This window comes from Miniopterus schreibersii (genome assembly GCF_964146895.1).
Source record: "Miniopterus schreibersii genome assembly, chromosome: 1".
NCBI classification, from domain to species: Eukaryota; Metazoa; Chordata; class Mammalia; order Chiroptera; family Miniopteridae; genus Miniopterus; species Miniopterus schreibersii.
The window spans coordinates 115,467,389-115,492,893 of record NC_138101.1 but is presented as its reverse complement, the minus strand read 5'-3'; the positions used below and the strand labels follow the sequence as shown (position 1 = coordinate 115,492,893).

The 25,505-nt window shown below is 35.9% G+C and overlaps 1 protein-coding gene and 1 pseudogene across 13 annotated transcripts in view; one reads left to right on the top strand and one right to left on the bottom strand.

The window, feature by feature from the left end:
* Window positions 1–25,505, top strand: part of ZEB1 (zinc finger E-box binding homeobox 1) — a 199,741-nt gene that overhangs the window by 89,006 nt on the left and 85,230 nt on the right. The gene's annotated exons all lie outside the window — the stretch shown is intronic.
* LOC308563226 (ribosomal RNA processing protein 36 homolog pseudogene) lies at window positions 1,258–2,229 on the bottom strand (annotated as a pseudogene). The gene is made up of 2 exons: window positions 2,155–2,229; window positions 1,258–1,719 (listed from the first exon to the last, which is right to left on the bottom strand). The product of its transcript is annotated as a ribosomal RNA processing protein 36 homolog pseudogene (transcript).

The following is a 25,505-nucleotide window of genomic DNA, read 5'->3' as shown; positions in this document are numbered from 1 at the left end:
CTCTCTCTTTCTCTCTCCTTTCCCTTAACTCTAAAAAAATAAATAACACATCCCCATCTTATTAGACTTGTTTAAGTCATCATTTTTCATTTATGTAATTCATTTCTGACATTTATACTGCCCATTACTCAATACTTTGACATACATTGGCAAATTTAAGATTCTAAATATAGAAATGTGAAAAATTCATTTGAATATAAAACCTGTATTTGGAATTTTTTTGCCTTCTCAAGGATAACCTAAAAACACTAATACTGGTTAGTTATTGTGTTTATAAATGGTTATTAACAACAATGTTAATTTCTCTTACATTGTGAACAATAACAAAATTAATCAGATTTACCCAGTGTTTTAAGAGCTACCCAAGTTGACACTCAGAATTTAAAAGGGCTTCAGAATATGAGATATCTAATTGCTAATTAAGGCTGTAACTATTTTTAATAATCTTAGATGTAAATGCTATGTTTTATTGGCTTTCTACTCCACCTTGTCATTGCTATCCTCTATTTAATTAGTTTATATCCAGTGTAGAAGTGTGATTATCTTAGGAGTGATATTTTTTCCCCAGATGTTAAATATGGCATATTATTTTCTATTAACAAAAAGTATCTTGACTAAATATTTTTGTTCTTGATTGGTTATTATTTAATATTTTATATGTTTGGGATATTTAGTTTTAAGTATTTTTATAAGTGGGTTCTTAATCTTTTTATCTTTTTGTGACATAGACTTCTGAGCCAAAATTGGTATAATTAAATATGTTGATTTAATTTTTTTCATTTTTACATTCTACTATTGTAGTACAAAATAAAATAGCCTTTGCTACCACATGCAAGCTAGTCATCAGGTGTGGCCAGCTTTTTTTTTGACTGACAAGAATGTTTATTAACTGGCTCCTACATAAAGTTCCAGTCCTGGAAGCCATCAACAGACTCCATGACCTTCACCAGCCTTAAGGTCACTGACCCTTTTCCTTCTATATCAGAATTATTGGTTTAAGGCAAGGATGGGAGGACATGAGGACATGATGAATCTGATCTGAGCAGAAAATATGGCATGGCAGAAGGCTGAGCTGTTCTTCTTGTCCAGCCCTGGGGCGGTCCAAGAACCCTCTAGTCATCTCTGAGCCAATCTAGTTCAAGGGCAGCTGTGATCCTTGTCCTTGAATAGGAAAGATCCAGAACTGGCCAAGCCCAAGTCTGTCCCCACAGATCCATTTCTCACTGGGGCAGTGGCAGAGCTGAAGTCAGTTCCTTATTAGTCTTTGTTCAAAGGGAGATGTCGCCTGTCCTTGCCTGCGTTTCGGCACCTTTTTCGACTCAAGAAGCTGTCTAGCTTCTTACTGCGTTTCAACTCCTTGTACTTCTCTGCTAGGACCAACTGGTGCTGTTCAGGTTTCTTCAGGAAATATGGACGATGGCCCTGCTGGGCCTGAGCTCGCCGCTCCTGCTTCAGGGCCAGGCGAAGCTCCTGCTGCCGCTTTTGTTCCTGCTGTGCCATTTCTTGCTGCTCCATTCGCTGAAGCAGCTGCTGCAGGTTCTCATGCTCCTCCCATGAATGGTGCTTCTTCAACTGCTTTTTCACAAGTTCTTTCTCTTTGGCTCGGATGCCATCCAGGAATTGATACGTTTTATCGAACACTTCAGGATTATATTCCCCTGACAAATTGTCAAAGCGGGGATCCCGGGCTACCTTCTTACAGATGGGGACAACTTGACGCTACTGCTAGTCTCAGTTTTCACTGCCCTGAGTGCACCAGTGGTCAGCCCCCACAGCTGTGCCACACTTTTGGCTCCACCCCATACAAATGCCTTCAGATGGCCACGACCGCTATATACAGTGGTACCTCGATTTTCGAATGTAAGACCCTTCGAATTCTGAAACATTAGAAAACCAAGGGATCAACAGCTGACAGCTAGGCCTCAGGATGTTGCACTCAGCAGAGGCTGTGTGGCATGTTCGACTTCCAAGGCATGTTCAAAAACCGAAGCATTTACTTCTGGGTTTACGGCATTCATAAACCAAAATGTTCATCAGTGGAGAAGTTTGAAAACCGAGGTACCACTGTACTTCCATCCATGGGTGTGTCTGGGCCCTGCAACCCCCTGGCTCCCACTACTGAGTGTGTGCCTAGGGATGGCCCCTGCTGGTTACCCAGGCACACTCATTGCTGGAACTGTAGGCACTGCTAAGGACCACACCAGCCCTCACAGTCACTGCTGATGCCATCAGCTGTCACAATCCAGGACCATGCAGTTGTCAGTGTTACAGATCCCAACTGCCAGGCCATTAGGTTCCCCCAACTTGGGGCTTCCATATGCCTCTAATTTGGTATCCTGTGTACAGTTAGAGCTGGTGCAACAGTACACTCTTTTTCACCCTTCAAGTGGTGCCCAAGCTCCCAGCCTTCACATCTTCTGACAGGTAAAGATCTTTAAGGAAGCGAGTTTGTGAAATCTAGAAAATGTGACTGCTTCTTCAAATGCACAGACATCAATGCAAGGAAACAACACCAAAAATTAGGGGGACATGACACCCCCAAAGGAACTCAATAATCTATCCCAGTAACCTACCCCAAATATATGGAGATCCACAAGTTGACTGAAAAGAATTCAAAATAATTGTCCTAAAGCAACTCATCAAGCTATATGGGGACATTTATAAACAATTCAGTGAAATCAGGAAAATAATACAACAAATTCAAACAAAAGGTAGGAAAAAAAATACAAGGAACCAAACAAATTCTAGAACTGAAGAATACAGTAGCTAATCTAATAAATAATTGAGTCTTCAAAAACAGGCTCAATCAAGCAGGAGAAAGAATCAGTGCATTCGAAGTCAGGTCATTTGAAATTATTTGATTAGAGGGGAAAAAAGTGAAAAAAGCCTACATGATTTATGGATCACTGTAAATGAACCAATATACTAATTATGAGGATCACAGAAGAAGAATAGAGGAAGGGGCAGAGAGCTTCTTTAATGAAATAATAGTTGAGAATATCTCAAACCTGGGGAGAGAAATAGATATGTAGACACAGGAAGCCCACCTGACTCCAAATAGATTGAACATAAAAACGGTTACACCAAGAAACATTTCAATTAAACTGTCAAAAGTCAAACTGAACTTTGAAAGAAAGAGAAAAGTTATTAATCACATACAAAGGAACCCCCTTAAGACTATATTGGTGGCTTTCTCAACAGAAACCTTTCAGACCAGGAGAGGAGAGGATGATATATCTGAAGGTACTGAACGAAAACAGTTGCAAATCAAGAATAATGTACCCCGCAAAAGTGTCCTATAAAATGAAGGGAATAAAGCCTTTCTCAGACACAAACAGAGGGAGTTTGTCACCACTAGACTTGCCATCAAAGAAATCATTAAAGGAGTTCTTCAAATGGAATTAAAACATGTTAAACAGCAACATGAAAGTGTAAATCTCATCGGTAAAGGTAAAAATACAGACAAATACAGAATAATATAACACTGTAAAGGTAGTGTGCAAATTAACTGTAACCATCATATAAAAATTAAAAGACAAATGTATTTAGAATAACTATAACCCTGAAAGTTGGATGACAGATTCACAATATAAAAGAGTAAATTTTGATTTCAAGAACACACAGTCTATGGGTGTAAAAGGAGAGTGTTTATATACAGTTGAACGTAAGTTGTAAGCAAATTAAAGTTGATGGTTATAAATACAAGATTTATATGAATCTCAAAGTAACCACAAAGGGAAAACTTTTAGTAGATACACAAAAGGTAAACAAAGGAATCAAGCAAAATGATACCAAAACAAGATACCAAAAGAAGACAGCAAGAAAGGAACAAAAAGAACTGCAAAACAAAACAATTAAAAATGGAATAAGTTCTTACCTTTCAATAATTACTTAAAATGTAAATGAATAAACTCAATCAAAAGGCATAGAGTGGCTGCTTGAATTTTTTTAAAATGATCTAGTGATATGTTGACTACAAAAGAGACACACTTTAGATATGAAGACACATTGCCTGAAAGTAAAGGGATAGAAAAAGGTGTTCCATAGCAGTGGTGACCAAAAGAGAGCAGGAGTGGCTGTACTTATATCAGAAAAAGTAGACTTTAAATCAGAAGTTGTTACTAGAGACAAGGTCATTGTATAATGATAAAATATCAACTCAACAGAGGGAACAGTTGTAAATATATATGCACCCAACATCAGAACACCTAAATATATAAAACAAATATTGAAAGTCTAAAGAAGAAAAATTGACAATAGAATGATAGTAGGAGACTTTAACATCCCACTTTCAATAATGGGTAGAATATCCAGGCAGAAAATGAAGAAAACAGCTGACTTGAACAACACTATAGATCAAATGGACTTAACAGACATATATACAAAACTTTTCACCAAACTACAGAATGGGCATTTTTCTCAAGCACACATGGAACATTCTCCATAATAGGTCACAGTGGGTCACAAAACAACTTAAAAAATTAAAGAAGATTGAAATAATATCAAGTATCTTCTCAGACCATGGTGGAATGAAACTAAAAATCAGTAACAGAAAGAAAATAGAAAAATTCACAAACAGGTGGAAGCTAAACACCACACTCTTGAAAAACTGTTGAGTGAAAGAGGAACTCAAAATGGAATTTAAAAATACCTTTAGGGGAAAAAAATGAAAATAACAACTTACCAAAACTTATAATATGCAGCAAAAGCAATACTAAGAGGAAAATTTATAGCAATAAATGCTTACATTTAAAAAAGAAAAAAATATCTCAAACAATCTACATTTATTACTCAAGGACCTAGATAAATAAAACAGTCTGCACCCCAAATTAGCAGAAGGAATGAAATAAGATTAGAGCAGAAATAAATGAAACAGAATAGAAAACCAGTACCAAAAAATCAACAAAAGTAAGTGTTGGTTTTTGAGGATAAACAAAATTGACCCACCTTAAACTAGTTTAAGAAAAAAAATGAAAGAGGAAACATTGCAACAAATGATACAGAAATAAAAACAATTATAAGGGGCTGTTACGAACAGTTATATTTTTAGAGATACACAAACTACGGAGAACTGAATCAAGAAGAAATCAAAAGCCTGAAAAGACTAATAACAAAGAGATTGAATCAGTAATAAAAAACATTCCAACAAAGAAAAGCTAGGAACCAGATGGCTTTATGTGGGGAATTCTACCAAACATTCAAAGAAGAACTAATACCAACCCTTCTTAAGGAATATTCCTAAACAATGAGATCACCTTGATTCAAAGCCAGACCCAAAGACAATACAAGAAAACCAAAGGCCTCATGATGAACATAGGTGCAGAAATCCTCAATAAAATACTAGCAAATGGATTCAACAGCATACTGTCTGGCTTCAAATAATATTTCAAAATTATAATAAAACAGTTTGGAACTAGCATAAATAAGTATAGACCAGTGGAACAGAGAACTCAGAATAAACCTATGCTTTACAGTCAACTGATTTTTGACAGTAGTTTCCAGAACACACCATGGGGAAAGGATAGTCTCTTCAACAAATGGTGCTGGGAAAACTGGATATCTAAATGCAAAGAATTAAAGAGGACCTCTTTCTCACACCATCCACAAAAATCAACTCAAAATAAAAACTTGAATATAAGACCTGAAAATCTAAAACTCCTGGAAGAAAACTTAGGGGAAATACTTCTTTACATTGGGCTTGGCAGTAGTTTTTTTAATATGACACCAAAAGGACAGGCAGCAAAATAAAAAAATACACAAGTGGAATTACATCAAACAAAAAGGCTTTGGCACAGCAAAGGAAAAGAATCAAATGAAATGGCAAGCTGCAGAATAAGAAAAAAATATTAGTAAATCACATATCCAATAAAGGTTTAATATCCAAATATATAAAGAATTTATACAACTAAATAACCAAAATACAAGTAACCCATTTAAAAGGACAAAGGACCTATTGGCACTTTGCAGAAGAAGAAAATTCAGACAGCAAAAAGGCATATGTAGAGGTGCTCATCATCTCTAATCACAAGGAAATGCAAATCAAAATCAAGAGATATTACTTTGTCTTGTCAGGATAGTTATATCAAAAAGAGAAATGAAGTGTTGGATAGGATATGGAGAATGTGTACTGTTGGTGGGAATGTAAATTGGTGCGACCATGATGGAAAATAGTATGAATATTGCTCAAAAAATTAAAAACAACTGTCAGATGATCTAGCCATCTCACTTCTGGTTATATACCCAAAGGAAATGAAACTAGGATCTCAAAGATATCCCATGCACTCCTATGATTGGTGCAGCATTATTCACAATAGCTAAGATATGGAAACAACCTAAATGTCCTTCAACAAATGAATGGATAAGTGAAATGTTGAATGTATAGTGTGTGTGTGTGTGTGTGTGTGTGTGTGTGTGTAAGGTGTCCCAAAAAAATGTATACACACTTTAACAGCTGATAACTCACTTCATTTTCACTCCTTTTCAGGTTTACCTGATTTGAAATAATGGGTGAAGCCAGACTAAGCTTTGAATAAAGAAAATTTATCCTAAAGTGCCACTAGACTTTTTTTTTGTGGTGATACATCAACGATAAAGTTTATGGTACAAAACTGGCAACAGTTGATGAATTAAGGGCACACAAATACTGAAAGACATGATCTTGATGTTTGTGATTCCATTGCTTAGTGTTCTCAGCAGTGCCTGGACCTGAACAGTCATCAGTTTGAAAACAGACATTGACCAAAAAAAAAATTATTCATTTCTGTAGGTTCTTTTAAATTTTGAAAATGAACTGAATGTTAATAAACACTGACTTTATAATCATTCAAAGTGTGTATACATTTTTGGGGGGAACCCTGTATATAAATGTATGCATGTATGTATACAGACAAAAAATTGGATATTATTCAGGCTTCAAAAATAAGCAAATTCTGCCAATATGAGCAGACCGGATAGAGCTGAAGGATATTATGCTAAGTGAAATAAGCAAGATCAAAAAGAAATACTCCATGATCTCACTTCTATGTGGAATCTAAAATAATCAAAGACAGAATCAGAGTAGAACCGTGTTTAGGATCTGGGGTGTGAGGATGGGGTCATAGTCAAAGGATACGAAGATTCAGTTGTAAAGACAAATAAGTTCTAGAGATTTAATATACACCATGGTGATGATAGTTAACAGTACTGTATTGTATACTTGAAATTTGCAAAGAGGATAGGTCTTAAATCTTCTCAGCACACACACAAGCACAAAAAGGCAACTATGTAGAGGTCATGGATATGCTAACTAGCTTGATTGTGGTTATCTTCTCACAGTATGTACTTATATCAAAACACCAAGTTGTACACCTTAAATATATATAAATTTGTGTCAGATATCCCAATAAAGCTGTTAAAAATAAAGGGGGGATAAATGGTGATGAAAGGAAACTTGACTTTGAGTGATGAACACACAATACAATATACAAATGATATAGAATTGTATACTTGAAACCTATATAATTTTATCAGCCACTGTCACACCGATGAGTTCAATAAAAAATTAAAAATAAATATGTATAAGTAAAAACAGTTTCAAGAAAAATATTGTTTATTCAAGAAATAAAATATTAAGTTCTTACTCTCAGATGATGGTGCCATAATATGTATTTTCTACTCTTGTTATAAGCTTACATTATCTACTTGATGTTAATGCTCTTAACTAATTAAAAAGGTGAAGGATTAAGAAGTACAAATTTATAATTACAAAATAGTCACAGGGATGTAAACTACAGCATAGGGAATATAGTCAATAATCTTTAGATAACTATGTATGGTGTCGTTGGGTACTGGAGATATCAGGGGGACCACGTTGTACAGTATTTGATTGTCTAACCACTATGCAATACACCTGAAACTAATACAGAATAATATTGAATGTAAAGTGTAATTGAAAAAACTGGAAAACAAGAAATTAAAAATGTTGAATTTAAATCCTCAATCAATTCTTCAGACATTTTTCCTATAAGAAATTTAAAAGTTTATTATTTGGCCATGGCTAGTTTGAATCAGTTGTTAGAGCGCCAGCCCGTGCACCAAAGGGTTCCAGATTCAATTCCCATGAAGGGCACATATCTAGGGTTGCAGGTTGGATCCCCACAGCGTGGGGGGGGCATCCAACCCATGTGTCTCTGCCACATCTCTCTCTCTCTCCCCCCTCCCTCCTTTCCACTTTCTCTCAAAATCAGTGGAAAAATATCCTTCAGTGAGGATTAACAAGTACGTTATTTGACTAAACATTTAAAGCACCTTATGACATAGATGTTATAGGTGTACCAAGTCTTATTTTTATTTTTTTAAATTTATCTTTATTGTTGAAAGTGTTATAGGTATCTCCCCTTTTTCCCCCCATTGACCCCTCCACCCTGCATCTGCACCCCCTAGGCCTTCACCTGTGTTCTTGGGTTATGTATATATGCATATAAGTTCTTTGATTAATCTTTCCCCACCCATTCCCGCACCCCTACCTTCCCATTGAGATTTGTTAGTCTGTTCCATGCTTCTATGTCTCTGGATCTGTTTTGTTCCTCAGTCTGTTTTGTTTATTAGAGTCCACATATGAGTGAGATGATGTAAAACTGAATCAGGAAGAATTAGAAAACCTGAATAGGCTAATAACAACTGATGAAATCGAAGCAGTAATAAATAAACTCCCAGCAAACAAAAGCTCTTCACAGGGGAGCTTTCTAATTCTTTAAGTTGTAGTGTTAGATACTTTACTAAAAATTTTTCTTGCTTTTTGAGGTACTCCTGTAGTGCTATGAACATCCCTCTTAGGACGGTTTTCACTGTGTCCCATAGATTTTGGGTGGTTATGTGTTCATTTTCATTTGTTTCCAGTAAGTTTTTTATTTTTATTTTTATTTTTAATTTATTTATTTTTTTTACTGTATCTTTCTTATTGAGACCATTACAGATGTCCCCCTTTTAACCCTACTGATCCCCTCCACCCCACATCCATCCCACCCCAAGGCCCTCCCCACACCAATGTCCACATCCATGGGTCATTCCCATAAACATACAAGTTCCCTGATTAATATCTCCCCACCCACACCCCCTTCCCCGCCTTCCCTCTGAGATCCCTCAGTTTGTTCCTAGCTTCTATGTTACTGGATCCACTTTGTTTATCAGTTTATTTTGTTTTTTATATTCCACATACAAGCGAGATCATTTGGTACTTGTCCTTCTCTGACTGGCTCATTTCGCTGAGCATAATACTCGCTAGTTCCCTCCATGCTATGCCAAAGGCCAAAAGGTCCTTCCTCTTCACAGCTGCATAGTACTCCATGGTGTAAATGTTCCACAGCTTTTTTATCCACTCATCTACATCGATAATCATCAGAGAGATGCAAATTAAAACCACAGTGAGGTATCACTTCACACATGTCAGAATGGCTATCATTAACAAGTCAAGGAACTACAAGTGCTGGTGAGGGTGTGGAGAAAAGGGCACCCTAGTACACTGCTGGTGGGAATGCAGACTGATGCAGCCACTATGGAAAGCAGTATGGAGTTTCCTCAAAAGAGTAAAAATTGACCTGCCATTTGACCCAGTGATCCCACTTCTAGGAATATATCCTAAGGAACCCCAAACACCAATTGTGAAGAACTTATGCACCCCTATGTTCATAGCAGCGCAATTCACTATAGCTAAGATTTGGAAACAACCCAAGTGCCCATCAGTAGATGATTTCTTTCTTGCTCTTATTGGCAACCCATTCATTGTTTAATAACATGTTATTCAGCCTCCATGTGTTTTAATGTTTTTGAGTGTTTTTACTGTAGTTGATTTCTGATTTCAGGCCATTGTGATCTGAGATGCTTGATATAATTTCAGTCTTCTAGAACTTCTAGACACTGGTTTTGTGTCCTAATGTGTGGTCTATCTTTGAGAATGACCCATGTGCCCTTGAGAGGAATGTATATTCTGCAGCTGTGGGGTGAAATGTTCTATAAATGTCAATAGAATCCATCTGATCTAGTGTGCCATTTAGTCACTGTTTTTGTGTTGACTTTTTGTCTGGAAGATCTATCTGGTGAAGTCAGTGAAGTGTTAAAGCCCACAACTATGACTGTGTTGCTGTTGATCTCTCCCTTAAAGTACTTAAGGTTATTATTGATAGGTCCTTATTTATTGCCATTTTTATTTTTTATTTTTTTAATGTAAAACTTTCTTTTTAATACAGATGTCCCCTTTTTATCCCCATTGATCCCCTCCACCCCACACACCCCACATTCATCCCACCCTCAGGCTTTCTTCTTACCAATGTCTGTGTCCATGGGTTATGCTTACAAACTTATAAGCTCTTTGATTAATCTCCCCCCACCCACTCCTGCCTCCCTGCCTTCCCTCTGAGATCCCTCAGTCTGTTCTATGCTTCTATGTCTCTGGATCCATTTTGTTCATCAGTTTATTTTGTTTCTTATATTCCACATATAAGTGAGATCATGTGGTACTTGTCTTTCTCTGACTGGCTTATTTCACTTAGCATAATACTTTCTAGTTCCCTTCATGCTGTGCCAAAGGATAGAAGATCCTTCTTTTTTAGAGCAGCATAGTATTCTATGGTGTAAATGTGCCACCGCATTTTTATTCACTCCCTTACTGATGGGCACTTGGACTGTTTCCAGATCTTAGCTATTGTAAATTGCACTGCTGTGAACATAGGGGTGCATAAGTTCTTTGTGATGAGTGCTTCAGGTTTCTTAGGATATATTCCTAGAAGTGGGATCACTGGGTCAAATGGCAGGTCAATTTTTAATCTTTTGAGGAAACTCCATAAGGCTTTCCATAGTCTGCATCCCACCAGCAATATACTAGTGTGACCTTTTCTCCACAACCTCGTCAGCTCTTGTTGTTTGTTGATTTGTTGATGGTAGCCATTCTGACATGTGTGAAGTGATGCCTCATTGTGGCTTTAATTTGCATCTCTCTGAATATTAGCGATGTTGAACATTTTGTCATGTCTTTTAGCCATTTGTATGTCCTCTTTGAAGAAGTGTCTATTCAGGTCCTTTGCCCATTTCTTAATTGGATTGTTTGTCTTCCTTTTGTTAAGTTGTGTGAGTTCCTTATATATTTTGGAAATTAACACTTTATCAGATGTGTGAGTGGCAAATATGTTCTCCCATACAATGGGCTCCCTTTTCGTTTTGTTGATGGTTTCTTTTGCTGTGCAGAAGCTTTTTATTTTGATGCAGTCCCATTTATTTTCTCCTTAGTTTCTCTTGCCCTAGGAGATGTATCAGCAAACATATTGCTACGAGAGATGTCTGAGATTCTGCTGCTTATGTTTTCCTCTAGGATTTTTATGGTTTCACCTCTTACATTTAAGTCCTTTATCCATTTTGAATTTACTTTTGTGTATTGTGTAAGTTGGTGGTCTAGTTTCATTTTTTTGCATGTACCTGTCCAATTGTCCCAACACCATTTATTGAAGAGACTGTCTTTACTCCATTGTATGTTCTTGCTTCTGTTGTCAAATATTAATTGACCATAATGGAATGGGTCAGTTTCTGGGTTCTCTGTTCTGTTCCATTGATCTATAAATCTCTTGTGCCAGTACCAGGGCTGTTTTGATTACAGTGGCTTTGTAGTATAACTTGATATCTGGTATTGTGATCCCTCCAACTTTGTTCTTCTTTCTCAGGACTGCCATGGCTATTTTGGGTGTTTTTTGATGCCATATATATTTTTGAAGTGTTTGTTCTAGATCTTTGAAATATGCTGTTGGTATTTTAATAGGGATTGTATTGAATTTATAGATTGCTTTGGGTAGTATGGACATTTTAATGATGTTAATTGTTCCAATCCATGAACATGGTATATTTTTCCATTTGTTTATATCTTCCTCTATTTCCTTTTTCAGTGTCCTGTAGTTTTCTGAGTAAAAATCTTTTACATCTTTGGTTAAGTTTATTCCAGGTATCTTATTTTTTTAGTTGCAATGGTAAATGTGGTTGTTTTTTTAGTTTCTCTTTCTGAGAGTTCATTATTGGTGTATAAAAATGCCATGGATTTCTGGGTGTTAATATTGTATCCTGCTACCTTAAATCAAGTAGTTTTCTGGTGGAGTCTTTAGGATTCTCTATGTTCAATACCATATCATCTGCAAATAATGACAGTTTTGTTTCCGCCTTTCCAGTTTGGATGCCTTTTATGTTTTCTCCTTGTCTGATTGCTGTGGCTGGGACTTCCAGTATTATGTTGAATAAGAGTGGTGAAAGTGGACATCCCTGTCTTGTTCCTGTTTTAGGGGAAATGGTTTTAGTTTTTGCCCATTGAGTGTGACAGTCCCTCTAACATTTCTTGCAATGCTTCTGTTCCTACTTCTAATAACAGCTGTCCCTTTAACATTTCCTACAGTGCTGGGTTGCTGATGATAAACCCCTTTAGCCTTTTTTTGTCTGCAAAGCTCTTTATTTCACCATCTATTTTGAATGAGAGTCTTGCTGGGTAGAGTAGTCTTGGTTTCAGATCCTTGTTGTGCATTACCTTGAATGCTTCATACCACTCCCTTCTAGCCTATAGAGTTTCTTATGAGAAGTCAGCTGACAGCTTTATGGGACTTTGTAGGTAACAGATTGCTTTTCTCTTGCTGCTTTTAATATTCTCTTTGTCTTGAATTTTTGGTATTTTAATTATGATATGTCTGGTCATAGGCTTCTTTGAATTCTTTTTGCTTGGGACTCTCTGTGCCTCCTGAACTTGCGTGACTTTTTCCTTGACCATGTTAGGGAAGTTTTCTGCCATTATTTCTTCAAACTGGTCTTCTGTAACCCTTTCTTACTTTCAGCCTCTTCTGGCATTCCTATGATGTGAATATTGTCACATTTCTTGTTGTCCCACAGCTCCCTAAAACTGCCCTGTTTTTTGTTTTTTCCTTTTGAATCTGTGATTGAGTGATTTTTTTCTACTCTGTCTTCTAGTTCACTGATCTGATCCTCAACTTCCTTTAATCTGCTGTTTATTCCTTCCAATGTATTCTTTATTTCTACTGTGTCATTCTTAATTTTCTTCATAGTTTCCATATCTTTTTTTATGCTGTTGAGCATCCTTGCAATCAGTATTCTGAACTCTGTATCTGATTGATTGCTTATCTCCATTTCATTTAGTTTTTCTTCTGGAGACTTCTCTTGTTCTTTCATTTCAGGCTTGTTTTTGTCTCCCCATTTTGGCTGCCTTTTTGGGTTTGTTTCTATGTATTAGGAAGGCCTGCTTGGACTCCCAGTTTTTTGGGATGGCCTCTGGTGCAGGGCAATGTCAGACGCTGTTTGTGAGTGGCCATGAGTACCCTGTTTGGAGCTATCAGCAACCCACAGCTTGAGGTCCCCTCTTTTGGGACTGAGTGCGTTTGGACAGGACCAAGATGCAGACCAAAGTCTGCTTTGCCAAGGCCTGGGTCCATAAGCAGATCAGGCAAAGACTCAAAGCACTCTAAGGTCTGCCTCTGCCTGCAAACTGATTAATCTGATTCTCTTAATGAGCCTCATGCTGTAGAAACTTATGGGTTCTACGTAAGTTTTGCTGCAGGGTGGGGCAATTACTTCCCCCTCGGGCAAAGGCTGCTTGGAAGGTAAATGTCTGCCTGTCTAAAATATGCGGGAATGACTTGCCACAGGAATCCAGAGGGGTGCCCTCTGAGCTCTATCTACAGAGCCCACAACCCGAGATTCTCCTCACAAGGCTCCAGTCCCACTCCTCTCTCTCTCTCTGCTGGAGCCTAAGGTGAGTGACTGCACATGAAACTTTGTGCCTTCGCTCTTTATGAGGGTGCCTGCGTTTCCAGCCATTTTTCTCCCTGGCAGACAGAAACCCAGCTGCTTTTCACAGCCAGATGTTATGTGCACACCTTTCTCAGTTCTGGTGCTCTTGACAGGGAAGCCCAGCCTGGGCTTTAGGCCCCAGAGTCCTCTGTGGGAACCCCCCACAGCTGAGATATCCCTCAGGACCTTCAGCTGCTGCCTGAGGGAGCCCAGCCAGCCCTCTCACACCTCTGCACTTCCTGCCAGTCTCTATGGGGTCTCCACTTTTCCTCCTTGGTTATGAGGGTTCTTCAGTTGCAGTTGATTATTCAGGATAGTTTTTCTATATTTTAGTTTTAATTCCAGTTTGGCCCTGGGACAGTATCAGTGTAGCTTCCAGTCATTCTGCTACCATCTTTAATCTCTCCAAAGTCTTATTTTTAGAGCACCAAAGAGAAGGAACAGAAGTACATAGTGAGAATGACTTCAGTTACACATTTTATAGATAATCCAAGAATTCAACAATGGGGACACATATTTGCCAAATAAAATTATTCTATGAAGCAAACATTTTCTTTTTTTGATTTTGTTTTGTTTTTTTGTTAATCTTCACCTGAACATATTTTTCCATTGATTTTTAGAGAGAGTCGAAGGGAAGAGGGAAGGATTAAGCGGGGGAGAGAGAGAGAAACATTAGTGAAAGAGAGAGACACATTGATTGGTTGCCTCCTACACTTGCCCTGGCTGGGGCCAGAGATCAAACCTGCAATCCAGGTATATGCTGTTGATGGGGAATCAAACCCTCAACACTTCACTGGGGGGGGGGGTGCTTCTAACCATTGACCCACACTGGCCTGGGCAGCAAACATTTTCTTGATTATACCATAGCAGCTTGAAAATTTCTCTTTGTGGCATTTCTCTGATTAATGGAATCAGCTCCAGTGCAAACATTTGGGCTCTTTGAATATTGAAAACCATTATTGTCCACTTCTGCAACTGCTACCATAGTCCTGGCTCTCATCCTTTTACACCTGGTTTATTATATATCTTCCATTCTGGAATCCATGCCTCAGTCCCGCCCTGCTTAAATACATTCAGTAATGAATTTATTTGTTGCATAGGCATTTCAGGACCTACCAGGTGCCAAGCATTTATTTAAGCAATGTTTCTATATTTTTATATTCCCAGTTAGGAGTTTTAATAGTTTCAAATTGGTTACCAAATCGAAAGGAAAGCCTAGAATTTAACGTTTTTCAAGTCTCATTCTTGCTGTTCAACACACTCTCTTTACGGTAACATTTATACTTAGCATAGTATGTGTCTGTTCCCACTTCTTGTCTTGGTACCTCATCTTTTATTTTACATGGATATACTTCTCTTCCTTATACTTTTTTGAAAATACAGCCAATAGTACCTTGTGAGGTTTGAGGTTTAGGTTGATTTTAGTCATCTAATCTGTATCATTCTTTTATTCTGGATGCTGAAAACATCATCAGGAAATTGAGTATTTAGTTAATTAGTTGCCTATCATGTTAACAATGGTAAGCACTCTTTATTCAGTCAAATTCACATCATAAGAAAATACACTGCAATATATGTAATGCTTCTTTGAAGATGTAGAAGGCATTTCACGTAGAAATGTAGATGGGTAGGAATGCTGGTTAATAGAAGTTTCTAGTTTTTACTATTTCATATTTGTTGATGTTTATCTATTTGAAGCTATTGAGAATATTTTATATGTTTTGTATTTTTAAGTAGGTAGTAACTATATCTCCCACTTTTAACACCTAATATGGTACCTTCTACTTCATAGGTTTTCATGAAATACTTGATTCTTCTTTTCAAAAAAAATATTTTGGTCATCTACTGTGTGCCAGGACGTAGGACTCTAGGAAAACAGCCATGAAAAGATACTTTGCTCTTAGCCTGTATATAGGCTAGTGGAAGTAATAGGTGGGGCAAGCCTAACATAATGTAAGTTCTGTAATAGAAGTAAGTACACAATAGTATATAGTACCTAGTTTGTTCTGAGGGTAGCAAGCAAACTTGTCCAATGAAAGCAGTGACAGCAAGCACCAAGAAAAGAACTAGTATATTTTAGTCTCAGATCATCTTCCTCAGTCCCCCAAACTACACTGAATGAACATTTTAATCAAAGTAGCAATGTGTCTTTGTCATGCAGTTCAGCTCTAAGACAAATCCCCAGCATTTTCTCCCTCCAGAATGCCTTCACTAAGCCTTTCCATATAGAAATTCTGGAGCTACCTCTGAAAGGAAGGTATAGCTAAACCAAGGCAAGTAGAAGTCATTCTGAAGGAGACAAGAAGCAAGAGTAGTCCTGTAATGAGGACATGAACAAAGGCCCAGTGGTAAAAAGAGAGCAAGGCACGTTAAGGAAGTAGTTCTCTAAGGCCAGAGCATAAATTTGGTTGGAGGCTATTTATTTGGAGGGGATGGTCATAACAGGAGCTAGGTTGTGAATGGCTTTACAGGCCATGTTAGGAAGTGGAATTCTTATCATGAGGGCAATAGGAAGTCACTGAAAGGATTTAAGCTAAAAATGACATCATCATATTTTATTGTCTGAGCCCAATTTAGATTATTTTTCAAACTTTTTACTAATGAGATTTTTAAAAATGTTATTCTATACTTTCTTACCCTTAAATCGGTGATTAAAATTTTTTTGTTTTCCTAGAAGTAAAATTATTATTTTTTTATTCTGGAATGTAAAGCTCTTTTTAATTAAGGTATAATTGACGTACAATAATATATTAGCTTCAGATGAACAACATAGTAATATGACATCAATATACTTTATGAAATGGTCACCACAAGAAGTCTAGTAACCATCTAATACCATACAAAGTTATTGCAATATTATGAACTGTATTCCCTATGCTGTACTTTACATCCTTTACTTGTTTATATTATAAGTTTGTACCTTTTAATCCCCATCAACTTTTTGCCCATTTCTCCATTTGCCCAACCCTCTGGCAATTATCAGTTTGTATTCTGTATTTAGGACTCTGTTAGTTTAGTTTGTTCGTTTGTTTCGTTTTTTAGATTTCACGTATAAGTGGAATGATACAATATTTGTCTTTCTCTGACTTATTTAACTTAGCATAATACCCTCTATGTCCATCATATTGTTGCAAATAGCAAGAGTTCATTCTTTTCTATAGCTGATTTATATACATATATTTACATATGTATATGTGTGTATATACATATATATACACACACACATATATATATACATGTTGTATATATGTGTATAAATACATGCATATATACTATGTGTGTGAATGTAGAGGTACATATATCTTCTCGAATTAGTGAAGGGTTTTCCCTTCAGGTAAATGCCCAAAACTGAAATTGCTGAATTGTATGGTAGTTCTATTTTTAATTTTTTGTGTAACCTCCATATTGTTTTCCATAGTAGCTGCACTAATTTATAATCCCACCAATAGAACACAAGGATTTTATTTCATCCACATCTTTGCCAACACTTGTTGTCTCTTGTCTTTTGTATGACAGCCATCTTGACAGGTGTGAGATGATATATTATTGTGGTTTTTACTTGCATTTCTTTGATGTTGAGCATGTTTTCATGTACCTGTTCACCATCTGTATGTCTTTGGAGAAATGTCTATTCAGGACTTCTGCCCATTTTTTTTCCTTTTAAAAAATTTTTTTAATTTATCTTTATTGTTGAAAGTATTACAGATATCTCCCTTTTTCCCCCCATTGATCCCCTCCATCCTGCATCCAATGCCCCAGGCCCTCACCGCACTGTTGTCTGTGTCCATGGGTTATGCGTATAAGTTTTTTGATTAATCTCTCCCCACCCACTCCTCCACCCCCGCCTTCCTACTGAGATTCATCAGTCTGTTCCATGCTTATGTGTCTCTGAATTTATTTTGTTCCTCAGAATGTTTTGTTCATTAGATTCCACATGTGATTTTGTTTTTTTGATGCTGAGTTTTATAAGTTCTTTATATGTTTTGAATATCAACCTCCTATCAGATATATCATTTGCAAATACCTTCTATTAAGTAGGTTGCCTTTTTATTTTGTTGATGGTTTCTTTTGCTGTGCAAAATCTTTTTTTAAAGATTTTAGTGTAGTTTCATTTGTTTATTTTTCATTTTGTTGTACTTGCCCAAGGAGGGACATACAAAAATATATATTTAAGATCATGTCAGAGTTTACTGTCTGTGCTTTCTTCTGGTAGTTCTATGGTTTGGGGCTTATATTTAAGTCTTTAATTCATTTTTAGTTTATTTTTATATATTACATAAGAAAGTGAACCAGTGCAATATTTTTGCATTGTAGTTATCCAGTTTTCCCACCATTTATTTATTTATTTATTTATTTACTTACTTATTTTTAGAAATTGGAAAATATTTTTCTCTTTATTGTATGAAGCACAGAAATGAAGGTCTGAGAAGATAAATATAATAATGTATTTTGAGGACCAGGAGTCTATTTAGAACACTCCTGACCTGGTTATGAATTTCTTACTTGTTATTCTATATGAACAAAGGTCACTGTGTAAAAGCAGAATAAACTGATGAACAAAATGGATCCAGAGGCAGAGAAACATGGGACAGTTTGAGGGATCTGAAAGGGAAGGTGGGAATGGGGGTGTGAGTGGGGAGAGATTAATCAAAGAACTTATAAGTTTATAAGCATAACCCATGGACACAGACATTGGTCTGGAGAAGGTCTGGGGATGGCGTGGATGTGGAATAGAGGGAACCAGTGGGGGTAAAAAGGGGACATCTGTAATATTTTCAGCAATAAAGATAAATAAACTTATAAATAAATAAATAAATAAATAAATAAATAAATAAATAAATAAATAAATAAATAAATTTTAAAAAATAATATAGCAATACTGTTATGAGAAGTGGTGCTAGCTTTTATGCTATCATAAATCACAGTGATTTCCTAGGTCTTCTAATGGTTATATTAAGTTATATACAGGGAAACTGGCAATGAGATTTTCAGAAGAATATAGGATAACATTACTTCCATTCAGTGAAAGAGGGATTTTAATGTTTCAAATTATGCCTATTTCCTGAAGACACTTTTCTCTGCCAAGTACTTTCAGGAGATAAGAATATTTTATAATTAATTCCTAGATGTTTCTTGTGTTTCTAGTAACAGATTTCTGTACTCTAATGAGTTGGGGATAATACTGCAAAATAAATGTCATCCACGTTTAAAAGAAAAAAAAGAAAAAAAATTGATTTATTCATTTTCTTAACCATTGTTCCTGACATATGACAAATTCTCAAAAAATGTTTTAAATAAGTAGGTGAATTAGCATGAACCCAAATCACAATATTTCCATCCACTTGACTTCAGGTAACCACACATTATTCCCTCAGATACAAACACTGACACTGATAAATCTATTTTACTTTGCTCCATGGATACATATTTGAACCACTGGCCATTCTTTTTATAGCTAGTTTAGTTATTCTGGCCTAGAAATCTGACTGACCAGCATGTTTTAAAGTCGTAAGATCAGTCTTCCAAAAAGATGTTATGGCTGGGACAAAGCCTTTATCTCTTAAAGCACTGTAAATCACTCCAGAAACTGTAGGAAATGCAAAGTGGTTGGCATAGGTTGCAGCAGTAACTGAGGAAATTCATTATAATTCTTTATATTTGAGTGAGGATATGAAATAGAATATGAACCATCATTCCACAATCTTTAGGTGTCGGGTATTAACCAGAGATCTTCAGAAATTTCCATATTTTGAAATGTACATTTAAGGTTAATGTTATATTCATACTTAGCAGAGAACTAGTATTTTCAGATTATCATCTCCACTGAAGATCCTTATATATTTTTACTGTTGAAAAGCAGCATTAAAGATGGTGCAGTAACATCCTTAGAATTGTGGCCTTGGAAGAAATAGCTTCCATATCAGAAATGTACTTTTTAATATGAGAATTAAATCTATAAAATATTTATAACTAGCATAGGAGTATAGAATTAAGGAGTATACAATGCTTTATGTGGCTTTCCTTCTGGAATATGAGCAGAAATTAGTTTCATGGTTTTCTCTGTGGTCAACCATTTTCTGATGGTACTTACCTTGTTAGAAGATATTTAACTGACTACAATTAACTAAAAGTTTCTGTGTAAAAAACTATTTTATGCATGGAAAACAGGATCTAGGATGTGACATAACTTTTTATTGTGCAAGAAATAATGTTTTTATGCTAACTGTTATAAAACCAGATGAAGGAAATGAATGATTTAGTAGAAGTTGTGATTTTTAATAGACTCTAAAACATGTTAATATCATACATACTTTTCTTTTTTCTGCTTTCAAATTATTCTGATAACAAAGGTTTATACAGTAGGTATACTTCCAAAAAGTTGTGTTTCATATATAATGTAAAGGCATAAGGATCAGTGTTTAAGTATCTAAGTTGTCAGAAACCTCTAACTTATCTCTCCCCCAGATGTTTTTATCTTTTAAGTTATCTATAAGCAGGCACACTTGTAAGATGAAATGGAAAAATGGGGAAGAGTAGGTTATGTAGCAAATATGTACATCCAGAAAACTTCATGATCAAAAATTTCATGAAGTCTGATAACCTCATGGGAAGTCTTAAAATAATTAATTAAAGCAAATCTGATTATAGTTACTTAGTATCAAATGTTCTTCAGGTGTAGTCTTTTGATTCTGTTAGTCTTAAAGTTCTTAAATGAGGAATTCTGATAGTGCGCTGCTCCCATTTCAACAGGTAATGAAGGTTCTACCAGTCTCACAGTATTGTTCTGAGAATAATTGGTAGAGTTTAGATTTTTCTTAGAGATTCCATAAAGATCAGTTGTTATAAAGGACACTTACTTTGTACAAAGCCAAATTGCTACTTTTGTTTGATTATTATTGTTTGTGTTGTGTTTGTTTTATTTTGGTTGGTTGGTTTCAGCTTATTATTTTAGATCTTTGCCTTCTATGTAGTACTTTATCCCCCTTATTCTCAATTTTAATTTAATTTTTTCTGAAAATTATTCTGCCACTCCATTAAAACATTTTACTACTTATAATACATTTTCATAAATCCATATTGAAGAAATAATTTAGGCTATCAGCTATATGGAATAATTCATAGTCAATAGCATCATTAGTGAGAATATACACTTTCCTTATAGATAGTTGTTTCACCATGACTGTGCATAGTATTGTTCTAGGTAGATCAACAAATTGATCATTATATTTTATTTTTCTTATACCATGAATTATGCTTAAGGTCTCAATAATGTGAGTGGAATTTACTCGGGAAGTTTTTATTTTAAGCTGCTGTGTTTAAATGGCACTGCAATTTAGAGTGTGTGCTCGACATAGTTGATAAAAGGTTTTGTTAGCTTTCTTTATATTGAACATTTGAGCAATACACAGTTCTGTTTGTGTTAGGATTTGAATTTCTTATATACAAGAATATTTACTACCTTCTTTGTTTTATTTCAGAATGACCTTATTGAAAAAATGTATGAGTATCTATAATTGACTCTTTGCCAGTGATTAAAGAGGTGTGAGTAATAGGTTATTGGAACTTGACAACTCCTGGTTTGCTCAGCTAGTGTTAGAACATTATTGCTGCTCAGATGTACTATATTTTTCTAAGGTGGAAATTGTCGTTTGACATGTGGGTTATTGGTATAATATATCCCATAGGTTTTTCTCTTTAAAGTAGTTTACCAAATCATGGGATTTTGTTGATTTATTTTGTGTTTTAAACGTTCTTTAGCCTAAAGAATCAACATTTTATGCTTACTAACAATAATCTTAGTATAGGTTATCAATTAATCAATATAGACAGAGGATTTGTCCTTAAACACAGCATTTGCTTTCTGTCTGAAGCTTTCATATAAGATGAATGCAGTCAAGTTCATATATATTTAGTCCTCACCCAAGAACATGCTTTTTATTGATTTTCTTTTTCTTTTTTTTTTTTTTTTTTTTTTTTAGAGAGAGAGAGGAAGGAAGGGGGAGAGAGTGAAATATCAATGTGAGAGTGAAATATTGATCTGTTGCTTCTACACACAGCCCAATCCGGGATCGAACCCACAACCTGGGTATGTGCTCTGCATGGGAATCGAACCTGCGACCTTTCAGTGTATGGGACAACACTCCAGCCAACTGATCCACACGGGCCAGGGCTCAAGTTTATATTTTTTATTTGAAAAAATACCTTCCTTACAGAAAAATGTTAAACCTTTGGTAGGCTGATATTCAGTATTCCTGAAGAAATTTGGGATAGCATGATATATCAAAAAATGAAGAGCTGTATACTTGGTATGTCAGTAAACCTTTATTAATTTTAGAAACAAAGATCAGAAAAACATGAATTTAAATTAACAAAATTTAAATTAGACAATATTTTTAAGAATAAAAGAAAATGTGCCTGGCTGGCATGGCTCAACGGTTGAGCATTGGCCTATGACCCACGAGATTGCGGTTCAAATTCTGGTCAGGGCACATGTGCAGGTTGTGGGCTTGATCCCCCGTAGGTGTGCAGGAGGCAGCCGATCAATGATTTTTTTCTCATCATTGATGTTTCTATCTGTCTCTCTTTCTCTCCCCTCCCTCTCTCTGAAATCAAGTAAACCAGTAATTAACTTAATGAGTTTTTCACTGATAGCTATCATAGATTCAGAGCACTCTGTCTTTGGTACCACCCTAAATTCAAGATTTAGTGCTAAGATACATTTTAATATTCCAGCTCAATGTCTAAAAAGAATGAGAGCAGAGAAAGTCAGAACTGCAGCAGAGAAAGTCAAGCCTCAGAGAAAACAAAGTTTTTGGAAATAACAATAAATACAATATGTTTATAATCGGCAATAAAGCTGAGAAATTTTTTAATCTAAAAAAATTATCCAGAATAAACACATTTCTTAGTATGACAGTCTTTCTCAACATGACAAACTTCCTCCACTCAATAACTCATTGCTTGACTTACTTTCCTCAGTTTTGATCTGTAGCATCAGTCTCCAACAAATTTTGAATTATGACAGTTGTACCTGTTTTTAGAGTTTTTAACCTGTCTGGCTTGAAACTTATTTTTCACTTGATTTTTTTCCTTTGTTTAATTTTTGCAAATCTAAAAAATTCTTGTGTAACAGCTTGTATTTTGATGGTATTTAAGAGCGTATTTTTCTAGAACTGAATGTCTACCCACATATTGAGAATTTGGAATACAAATGTTTACCAAAGGATGGAATAATCATTTGAAGGTATCAGACAAAATTATATATACATATATGTAAACACTCCAAAGATATTGTGAAATTAAATGTGATGATATATTCAAAACACCCTGCAAGAGACTTGTATTTATTTCTGGGATATCATGATACTTTGGAGAAAATGGCAGAGACATGTTTTTAATTCTTACTCTCCTAATTACTCTCTGTGTGAATTTAAGTAATTTGCTTAACTTCACTAAACTATATATGCCTTTTCCTCAAAAAGTGATGGTGATACCAACTCTACCAGTCTCACAATGTCATTCTGCAGATGTTCTGGTTAAAGTGCTTTCAAATTTGTACATTTCAATAGAATTGTAAAGTTTGGAGATGTTGTTTTACTCCTTGTCAACATGAGGTTTTGAGTTGAATATAAAACGTGACCTAGAGAAAACATGATTCCACTCCCCCAAGGTGACTCAAGGTTGACAGCCATTCTTAGTTAAGAGATGCTTGGGAAAAACAGGAGTTTGGAAAGCTCCCTTTGGATATTCTTTGACTTCTAGTTCAGTTTCGACTTCTGAAACACTTTTCTTTTTTTTCTTTTTTCTAAATATATCTTCATTGACTTCAGAGAGAGGAAAGGACAGGAAGAGAGAGAGATAGAAACATCAATGATGAGAGAGTCATTGATCGAGCCCACAACCCGGGCATGTGCCCTGACCAGGAATCAAACCCTGATCGCCTGGATCCTAGGTCAACTCTCAGCCGCTGAGCCACACCCAGACGGGCTGAAACACTTTTCTTGATAGTTTTATGTCTTCATTTCAAAGCCTTTCTTAAGATATTCTGATTATAGAGTCAGTCTAACTCTATAACTGTAGCGTTGGGTAGGTAACTCTCATGTTGTTTCAGTTTTACAACTGGGGATGTCCTGTGATGTTTATAGTACACAAGCTAATCCCACCCATATTCTGTTTATGACTAATTGGATAGATTCCTGGAAATTCTGGTGCCAGAACGGATATCTCAGTGTTTATTTACCTTCTCCTTAAACAAACACCTCTTGTAGGTGAGTCTCTTTGCTGAAAAGGGCAAGATTATTTAGTAAGATAGATCCTTAGTTATATCTCCATAAACATGCTTTGGATAGCACTTCCCATTGATCTGGATAGAAGACATATTTAAAGTACAAATACAGGGCTAACATCTTTCTGTATCACTAAAGAAATAGGTTTTGAATTGTACACTTCTTCCTATGACTATAGAAGAGGTACTTTGGGGAAAAGAATTTCTTAATTATCTTCTTATCTAAATATTTAAGAATAGGAAAATACAGTTTGCAATGTTGCAGTCTCTGTTGCTCTTCAATTCTCTTTACAGAATCTCGAAACATATGGTTAAAAACAGATACATTAACATGTGTGCAACCTTGTCTTGATTCAGAAAAGAATTCTGTTACATCTCAAGGATATATGTACAGTCATATGTCACTTAATGATGGAGATACATTTTGAGAAATGCATTGTTTGGTGATTTTGTTGTGTGGGAATATCATAGAGTGTGTATGCATTTAAACCTAGAAGGTATAGACTACTACACACCTAGGCTACAGCCTATTGCTCCTAAGCTAAAACCAGTACAGCATGTTACTGTAATGAATACTGTAGGCAGTTGTAACACAAAGTTAAGTATCTGTGTATCCAAACATATTTAAACATAGGAAAGATATAGAAAAAATATGGTATTAAATTTTTAAAAAAAAATGATACAGCCATATAAGGGCACTTACCATGAAGGGAGCTTGCAGAACTGGAAGTTGATCTGAGTGAATCAGTGAGTGAGTGGTGAGTGAATGTAAAGGTCTAGGACATTACTGTACCCTACTCTAGACCTTTTATAAACACTGTCCATCCTACGAGCCCTCCCCCTGCTTTTCCACAGGGTCAGAACCAGAACAGCAAAGCTATCAGTGCTGCTCCATGAACAGGGATGTGGGCTGGGTTGATTCGAAATATCAAGGAGAAAGTGGCTGGCTAAGGTGTATATCACCATAGTAGTAACTGTCAAGAGGAAGTGAAAGGTGGCCTGAGGATCAGTAGGAATAAAAAATCAATACAGAGCGATAAAGGAACATCAGGGTTTGTCATGGCAATGTGGTTTTGACTATTGCATGTTGGACCAGTGGTCAGATTAAGGAACTTTGTGGTATTCATTTAAAAGAAGGTATTTAACATGGAGAAAGTATAGAACTAAGCCTTTTATTTTGACTTTGGAAATTTATTTTTCCATTTCATTTTATCTGGCACAAAGAGCTCTCTCTGTAATGGAATTGATGGAAGAAATAAAACTTATCTATACTTTACATCATTACAACCAGAAAGAATTTCCAAAGTACAGGGACATACTTGTTCCATACTACCACAGAGAGCTTTTACTCAACTGGTGGTGGCACTTAATACTTGCTAAGGTAGTTCCTGTGGACCCTTGTCCTTGTTCAGGATGT